The sequence below is a fragment of the Cannabis sativa genome, chromosome 9, assembly GCF_029168945.1.
Source record: "Cannabis sativa cultivar Pink pepper isolate KNU-18-1 chromosome 9, ASM2916894v1, whole genome shotgun sequence".
NCBI lineage: Eukaryota > Viridiplantae > Streptophyta > Magnoliopsida > Rosales > Cannabaceae > Cannabis > Cannabis sativa.
The window spans coordinates 23,493,809-23,501,039 of NC_083609.1; the positions used below are offsets into that span (position 1 = coordinate 23,493,809).

The window sequence follows — 7,231 nt, forward strand, 5'->3', positions numbered from 1 at the left end:
CCTTGTGGGAACAAGGGCCCCTTTATCATTTTCAATAACAGTTACACCCGATTTCTTAGGTACTACCTGAATTGGACTGACCCATTTGCTATCAGCCACTGGATAAGCGATGTTAGCATCCAAAAGTTTCAACACTTCAGTTTTCACAACTTCTTTCATGGTGGGGTTCAGTCTTCTTTGAGGATCTCTTCGAGGGATTGCTCCCTCCTCCAACTTGATTCTATGGGAGCAAATTAAAGGGCTAATACCTTTAATATCAGCAAACGTCCAACCTATTGCAGGTTTATGCTTCTTTAGTAGCTTGACTAATTGCATTTCCTGTGAAGGATCAAGTTTGGACGAGATGATAACAGGAAAGGTATCACCATCTCCCAAGAAAACATGTTTTAAACCCTCAGGTAGTTGGGCTAGCTTAACAGTGGGAACCTCTTCAGTAGAAGGTTTTGGCTTTTCCCTTTCACCAGGTAGCTCTTCAAATCGAGGCTGCCAAAACTTTGCTCTTCCGTTTTGTGAGTCTTTATAACAAGAAATTTCATTAATTGACTCATTAAAACCAGAACTTTCAGAAACTGAGAAGAGTTCATCAAGATCATCAGAATTTTTTTGCAATTGAATCTCCTCAGAAATGAGCGTGTCAATCAAAAATGTCTGATAACACTCATCATCGTCATGTGGTTGCTTTGCAACATGAAAAATATTGACCTCAAGAGTCATATTCCCAAAAGATATTTTCATTAGACCATTCCTACAGTTAATAAGGGCATTAGCTGTAGCGAGGAAAGGTCTTCCAAGTATGATAGGGATTTTGGATTCCATGTTAACCACAGATTGAGTATCCAGGATAAGAAAGTCCACGGGGTAATAGAATTTGTCAACTTGAACAAGAACATCCTCAACAATTCCCCGAGGCTTCTTGATAGAACGATCAGCCAACTGTAAGACAACAGAAGTAGGCTTGATTTCACCAAGACCAAGTTGCGAGTAGACAGAATAAGGCATGAGATTAACACTCGCTCCTAAGTCTAGCAAAGCTTGACTAAATTCATGAGTCCCGATTTGACAAGAAATGGTGGGACAGCCAGGATCTTTGTATTTCAGCGGTGTCTTTTGTTCAATTACCGCACTAACTTGCTCAGTCAAGAAAGCAGTCTTTTTGACATGATGCTTCCTTTTTACAGTGCAAAGATCCTTGATGATTTTAGCATAGGTTGGCACTTGTTTGATGACGTGAAGCAAAGGAAGATTAATCTTCACTTGTGTCAAGTGCTCAAGGATTTCTCCTCGATTTTCAAGATTTTTCCCAGCAGGTCTCAAAGCCTGGGGAAATGGAACTTTTGCAGAAGCATTGGATGGCACACTTTTATGGACAACATGTGGAGATTTTGAAGTGGTAGCTGTTATTGGTTGATCTTCCAAAGTTTTACCACTTCTAGTTGTGATGGCATTAGCCTCCTTAACTATTTGATCGTTAGAGCTGGAGGTTTGAGCCATATGTTGCCCTTGTGCATTGAATTGAGGCTGAGAAGGAAGTTTGCCTCTTTCAGAAATAGCCAAGGACCCAGTCAATTTTGAAAATTGACTCTTCATTTCTTTGATTTCTTCCATCATTTGGCGATTTATTTTAGTTTGCTCCTCCATGAATGATTGAACGGTGTTCTCAAGAGAACTCCTTTGAGGTGGAGAATTGTATTGAGGAGCAGGCTGAGCTTTTGATGGTTGATTTTGGTGCTCATTTCTCCATTGCCCTCCGGAAGATTGTGCTTGGTTGGGATCTTTCCAACTGAAATTTGGGTGGTTTCTCCAACCAGGGTTGTACGTATTAGAGAATGGCTTATTGTAGGTCCCTAAGGCATTGCATTGCTCTTCATAAACCCCCTTCATTTCTCTAAAGGCTAAACAATCCTTAGCTAAATGATCCGATTCTCCACACACAAAACATGGCTCATGTATTTCTGCTTTGGCAACCATATTCAGTCCTTGCCCACTTTTTTTTTTAAAGGCCTCAAGTTGCTTTGTTAAGGACTCAACTTGGGCTTTGAGACTGTCCTCCTCCCTTAGTTGGTAAATTCCTGCTGGTCGATTTCTGTTAGTGCTTTCAGTAGCACTTGGACCAGTCCAAGTATGAGATTTTTCTGCAAGCTCATTGAGATATTCAAAGGCTTCTTCAGGTTTTTTTTTTGAGGAATTCACCATTGCACGTCATTTCTATAAACTGGCGTTCACGACTAGTGAGGCCTTCATAGAAATAACTAACTAGGCGCCATTTTTCATAACCATGGTGGGGACAAAGAGTTAACAGTTCTTTAAACCTTTCCCAGACTTGATAAAGAGTTTCATTGTCTTTTTGGGAAAAGGTAGAAATCTGCCTTTTTAAACCATTGGTCTTGTGGTTAGGGAAGTATTTGTGAAAGAATGATGATGTCATTTCTTCCCATGTTCCAATAGACCTTGGTCTCAGAGAGTATAACCAGCTTTTAGCTTTATCCTTCAAAGAGAAGGGAAAAAACTTTAATCGCACAGTATCCGCGATATTAGCTTGGTTATAAAAAGTGGCTACCACATCCTCAAATTCCCTAATATGCACATAAGGATTTTCATTTTCTAAACCATGGAAATTTGGCAAGAGTTGAATCATGCCAGGTTTGAATTCAAAATTGGGCATATTAGGTGGAAAGAGGATACAAGAAGGGGTAGGAGTGCGAGTAGGATGGAGATAGTCATTAAGACTTCTCTGCTGAATTTCATCATGATGGGCCATGGCGAATGGATTATGAGCAATTGTTGAGGTGGGAGAGGCAATGCTTGATGTATCGGAAGAGTTATCACTAGGGGTGTTGGGTCTCCTTACAAATCTCCCTAGTTCATCTCTATGACGATTCATTCACTTAATTTTTTTTTTTAATTTTTTTTTTTTTGTTAAACTTGTTTCTTGGTAAATTTGGACAATTTGAAATGATCTTACATGCCTCACCAGACTCCCCGGGGTACTAAGTGAGTATGAAAAATCACAATTCAAATATTTCTAACCAAATGACCAATAAGTAAAATAAATTACTTATTTTGAAGGAACAAGCTTGGTTTTTTTTTAAATAGTAATAAGTCCAAAAATGTAATAAGACAAGGGCATACACAAGAAATATTCCCAGGCCGATTGGGAAGGTTGCCAAGGTACCGCTTCGTCCCACACTTTCCTAGACAGAACCAAGGTTCCCAGGAAAGTGTAGAGGGTACTCTATCACAAGCCTTAAAAGCCAATCTTTCTAGACAGAATACTCTCAGTTTTTACCACTTGTTGCATTACACTTTGTTCCTAATACTATAAAGTTTTATGAATAATTTTATTTTAGAATTTTATGAATTTTTTTTTTTTTTAAAAAAATAAAGAGGTGGAACCTAAATTAAAGCTAATCTAAAACCTAAGGTTACACAAATTAAGGGACTAAACCTAATAATTTGAAATCTATAAATTTAAAGCTAAAGAAAAAAAATAATAAATGACAAATAATTACAAAATTAACAATGAATGATAATTTGAACACAATAAATGTAGAAAAGAAAAGAAAAATATGTAAAAAAAAATTAATGACTAATATATATATTATATATAACTAATACCACATATATAATTGAACGAAAAGAGAAAATAAAAATATATGTATATAAATATATAAGCGTATAATAAATATGACAATTTTTTTTTTTAAGTTATTAGACACAAAGAGAAAAATTAATAATTAAAAAAAAATACAAGTGTTATATATACACATTATAGAATGACTTACCTCTTGGCTGAAAAGTCCACTAAGTTTTGATTTCAATCTCCCCGGCAACGGCGCCAAAATTTGATTACGCCCAAACTTGTCTTCACAAAGCGGTTGTTGTAGTGTAGCATGGGCGGTCGTGTCCACAGAGAGATATCTTATCAAAAAGTGATTAGTAGAACTTTAAGCGCAAAAAGTAAATAAATCGTTGGTGGTTTTTGAGAAAATTTTGAAAATAAATTTAAAGCAAATAAAATTGGTAGAAAATTATAATAAAAAAAATGATAAGGTTTCAAGAATCACCTATATGTTTGGCTCATTTATTTGGGTTTTGATTCACACATATAACACAATTAAATTATTCACTTCCCAATAATTTAATCGGAAGATAAAACTTGAAGAACATATAATAAAAAAAAATGTATTTGAGTAATATAGAACTCTCACATTAAGATTGTAGAAAATAATCTTATGAAAAATCTAAGAATGACAATATACCTTTTGTTTGGTAATAATGCAATAAGAGATTAATCATAAAATTATAATATTAATGTATATTTATCCTAATCATATTCACATAGAAAAAGCATGACTATTTCTATATAATACTAGATAGATAAATATATTAATATAGAGATAAAAAAAAAGAAGAAAAATATACTACTCAAATGTATAAACTTTAAGCACTTGGTGAATCAAAACACAAGTAAATATTACCTCACATATAAGATCATCCTTTACCTTATCTAGGAAACTAGCCAACAATGCTAGTCATTCTCACAATAATCTAAAAAGAAAATATGAGAAGAGATAGATAAAATAAAACTAAAATTTACTATAGTTTTTGCCAATGAAAAATTACACACCAAATGTGTACAAGAGGTCTCCTTTATATAGTGTTTTTGGAGACACAAATGTGAAATAAAATCCATGCATAGAATTAAAAAGGAAAGCTGAATAAATTTAAATTGAAAATAGCTTAATTTTTGGGATTAGAAATTTAAAGCGCACAATTGAGGCATGCTTGAGACGTTCCTTGTCAGCAACAACTAATCAAATTGAAAATATACAATTTGATTAAGCCAAATCAGAAAGAAGATAATCTTGAACGTGGCCATTAAATTACAATCCCCAACTTCCTTGCCACATGTCGTACTCATAGGGAAATGGAATCAATCAAAATTGTTAATCCTCTTTGAATGTGATCCAATTTTACAACTGCTATTGAGTTGTGCAAACTAGAGAGAATAAAATCAATCTTAGATTTTCTCATGGGTTTATGCTATTGGGCTTCTCCTTTTGTCAACTTTACCAAAAATCATTTTCTTTCCTGCAAAATGAACATAAACTAAATTTAAAATAATATTTTCAATTATATAACATATCATATTAATTTCATGAAAATATTAATCAAAACTTAATTTAATTTAAACTTTAACATCAATAAAATGATATTTTTGACCACTAATCACCATAGAATAGACTTGTTAACTAAAATTTCCTTTTATGTCCTTGTAATAGAAAACTTTAGGTTATTCCATGTGAATGGATAAAACTATAGTTCTATTGGCTTTTCTTCTTAGTTTCTTATCTTGACAATCCATTACTTGTTTAAACTCACAATGGATTTTAATCACTAGTGTCTCCCAAGTCATGAGAAGGTGAGTTCCTAGAAACTCTCCCACTACGACAAGGTACCGTGAATTATGTCTAAGAAAACTAAATGGTATTAATCTCTTCAGTTGTGACAAGACAACAGAGGCAGTGGGATCATCATATATCAAATAAGATGATAGAACACTTTTGGAATCAAGAATTAAATGTCTCCTTTATTTGCTACTTGTTTTCACACTTAGTCATTTTCTTAGAAAAGTAGTATTTGTTTGAACAAACACTTTCTTATCTATTGACAATGGGATGGTCCACCCCTAATCACTTAGAATAGCTAACAAACCATGGTTAACAGTTCTAGCTTTTCTTAAGATTTTGATTAGGTCATCCATGAATCTAGTAATGATTTACATTAAGTATACAACCATTAAATCATTCTGAAATTGTATTACCATAGAAGGAATTAGGCAACGACTAGTAACTAATCATCAACATGCAACTCGAAATTTCTGGGGAGGTAAGTTTGGATATAATTCAAAAATCAATTTAATGATCTTTGAACTGCATATCTACTAACTATTTCTCCACCCCTATCAGTTCGCAAGATCTTTAACCACTTACCTTAATGGTTTTAACCATTGCTAGAAATTAATGAAATTTTTCAAACATTTCAAATTTCTTTGCTAAAAGGTATAATCTAGAGTTATCGTTTTAAGAATACAACGAAAAACTCATAACCACCCCTGAATGTACATCCATCTGCGAATGAGATGAACTACTTTCAGTGGATATAGGCATATTAACTCTTTGCAGAGATTGATCTTGTCAAATTCACTATGAACAAGATACAAATGCCATAGATAAAAAAAAATGTGGTAGTGTCTATTGATGACATAGGTTTAGTTACACCAAAGAGTTCTTAGAATACTGCAAGTGGATCCTGGTCACAGAATACCTAACTCATATTCCATACAGTTTTAATCTATTAATAGAAGATGGATATTAAACACTTAAGAAAGTGTAACTGTATTGTATTCTGGAATTAGAAATATAAGAAAATTTCTATTTGGAATCTAAAATTAAAGTCAAAGACTTAAATTTATACCAAATATAATGAGTAATTCTATCTTGGACCAGCACTACTAATACAAACTCTAAGTCAGATTTGCCCATACAAGTAGGAGATTTCTAAGATTGAGGATTTATATCAATTGGGAATAGAATTTCGGGATTATAATCATATGCGTCATTTAAATTCTTAAGAGAAAATATAATGACATGAAATGATTTATAGACCATTCATCCAATGATATATTATTGAGCTAATTCGAAATGAATAAGCTAAGAGGAATTAGGATAATTTCGTTTATAAATAAGAATCCAACGATGCTTCGATTAGCGAAAGACAAAGTAATCTTATTTATGTTATCTTCTTGTTTCATATTGTAAAAATACTAGTCTAAGGTGTCATCAATTGATGAACAGCTAGATGTTGCATATACAATATTTATCTTTCGAGATCTTACACTATTATGTATGTCTAATGGTGAAAATCCATTAGGGATTTATCTCATTAGAAAAACAAACATGTTAGACCAACAATGAAGATTCGAAATTAAACTACAACTTAATAACAGAAAATAACATGGTTCAATATAAATTCATACACAATTCAAAAATTATAAACATATAGCAAGTAGGAATGACTAGTGAAAATACTAAAACATACAATCCTAAATAATTTCCAAGGTTTTCAACAAGGCGATACAAAGGTCCCTAGGTAGGCGAGAGTCAAAGTATCATTTATTGAATAGAGTTGTCAGCTCATCTAAAATAGAAACCATTCTAGCAACCTTTTA

At 33.2% G+C, this 7,231-nt stretch overlaps 1 non-coding gene across 1 annotated transcript; it reads left to right on the plus strand.

The window, feature by feature from the left end:
• Positions 1–2,270: 2,270 nt before the first annotated feature.
• Positions 2,271–2,378, plus strand: LOC115721525 (small nucleolar RNA R71). Its single transcript, XR_004012541.1, has one exon. It is a non-coding gene; the product is annotated as a small nucleolar RNA R71 (small nucleolar RNA).
• The last annotated feature ends 4,853 nt before the right edge of the window (positions 2,379–7,231 follow it).